The following is a 2,500-nucleotide window of genomic DNA, read 5'->3' on the forward strand; positions in this document are numbered from 1 at the left end:
GTTATCTGTAATTTGAAATGCTAATTGGCAGTTGCCGTAGTTCATAGAAACAGGTGGGTAATTTATAGAAATCATTGTTTACAAGAGCATTTGGTATCTTTGAGTTTTCCATTTGCTGTCCCTCTAATTGCTAGAACCTGAAGTTGATTATTCTGTTACTCTATAATAAACGCAAATGAAAACAAGCAAATAATGCGCCGAAATTTCTTCGGCGCAATCAAGTTTTCTCTACAGTGTATAATGCTGTATGAAACTCTGCACCACGGCCCATGAAACTCTCAGCCGCGGACCATGAAAGTATCAGCCACAGCCTGGTGGTGGCATGTGCTGTTGGCATCTATAGCGTTGCCAGACGCACGATCAAGGCTAACTTTAACCGTAACTAAAATAAAAACTACTGAGGCTAGAGGGCTGCAATTTGGTACGTTTGATGATTGGAGGGCGGATGATCAACATACCAATTTGCAGCCGTCTAGCCTCAGCAGTTTTTGAGATCTGAGGGCGGACAGAAAAAGTGCGGACGGACAGGCAAAGCCATCTCAATAGTTTTCATTTACAGAAAACCAAAGAGTATAGAGTCGGTGGCATGGCAGATGCACTGTGTATTTGGTAATCATGAAATTTCATTATTCTCTTTTTATGTGAGTTGTTTTACCTTAGGGTATATTTAGCACTGCGTCCATTGTCTTCATTCGGCTTTCTCTTGTATCTGCATTTTGTTCTGCGTCCTCAAATTCTCGTTTCTTGTTTTATCACTTTTCCCCTCATCTAGCATTGTTTATGTCTGCCTTTTCTGTCATTCTATTCCTTTATTTTTAGATTATCATGTTTTTTTTTTTCCTCTCTTCATATGTGTATTGCCATTTCTCTTCCCAGTCTGCCTCTACTTGAATTATCTTTCCACATTTTCCGTGCCATTGTCTTTTCGCTCTTCCCCATTCATTTTCTCATTTTTAGTTCTCTGGAAAAGAGAAAACTATTGTGCCGGCTTTGTCTGTCCGTCCGCACTTTATTCTGTCCGCTCTTTTTTCTGTCCGCACTTTTTCTGTCCGCCCTCATAGCTTCAAAACTACTGAGGCTAGAGGGCTGCAATTGGTATGTTGATCATCCGCCCTCCAATCATCAAACATACCAAATTGCAGCCCTCTAGCCTCAGTGGTTTTTATTTCATTTAAGGTTAAAGTCAGCTATAATCGTGCTTCTGGCAACGATATAGGATAGGCCACCACCGAGCAGTGGTTAAAGTTTCATGGGCTGCGGCTCACACAGCATTATACCGAGACCTCGGAAAGACAGATCAATTTTCGGTGGCCTTGATTATACGCTGTGGCGGCTGTACAGAAAACTCGATTGCACCGAAGAAACTTCTTCGCATTTTTTACTTGTTTTTATTTACCTTCGTTTACGATGTCTAGAATCATTCTTTTTTTATTTTTTTTTATTGTTAGTTCTTTTATCGGTTTTCTTTACATTCTATAATTCTCGTCCTTGTATAATCTTCCTTTTCACTTTCAATTTCTTTTAGGAAAATCATTCTTTCCCTTTTATAATTTCATATCTCATTGTGTCGCCCTTTTCAGGCTTCCGCAATTTTCCTCTCTTATTTCAACCCTACGTTTCCTAATTCAAATCCTCTTCCAGTCCACAAATCTCTTCTTCCCATTTCATCCCATTTTTTTTTTCATTTCCATTTTTATTTCCATTTCCGTCCCTTATTTATCCTTTGTTCCCCATCCTTTCTTGCAGTTTCTTCTATTCTTCGACATTTCTATTTCCTCGACCTACTGAGACTTTCTTCTTTTCCCTTGACCCGTTTTTTTTTATATCTTTCCTCTGTCATTTCTTTGATATTTTCTTTCTTCGTCTTGTCTTCTTTTCTGGGGGTAATTTGGTTTCTCTTTTTTTTTTGTCTTTCGTATTTATTTTCTCCATTCACTTTTACTTAGTTGTCCTCCTCCTTCCGTTCTTTTGAAGATCTCTTTTTTTTATGTTTTCGTGTATTTTTGTCTTTAAATCTGTTTGGGGAATTTTTATTTCCTATCGCGTTTTATTTCATACATCACTCATTATCGTGATCGTTTTATGTCTTGCTTTTCTATATTTCTGTTTTATATATATATATATATATATATATATATATATATATATATATATATATATATATATATATAAGACTCTTATTATATCCTTGCATCTCATTTTTCGTGTTTTATTCTATTCACCTTGACACCACTTCATCTGTTTCATTTAATCCCATTTATATCTTATCTTTTTTATGTCTTTATATCATTTAATCCTTTTTTATCCTATCTTTTTTTTCTCTCTTTACGTTATCCCTGTCTTCTTTACTGTCGTCTTTACTCTTTATTCCTGTCTCTTTTGTCCATTCTTTTCTCCTCTCAGAGCTCTCTCCGTCCTTTGCAACTTATCATAAGGTACTTCTTATGTCCTTGCTTCTCCTTTTTTCATTATTCTTTTCACCTTTTCACAATGACATCTG

Source organism: Macrobrachium rosenbergii, chromosome 48 (assembly GCF_040412425.1).
Source record: "Macrobrachium rosenbergii isolate ZJJX-2024 chromosome 48, ASM4041242v1, whole genome shotgun sequence".
NCBI lineage: Eukaryota > Metazoa > Arthropoda > Malacostraca > Decapoda > Palaemonidae > Macrobrachium > Macrobrachium rosenbergii.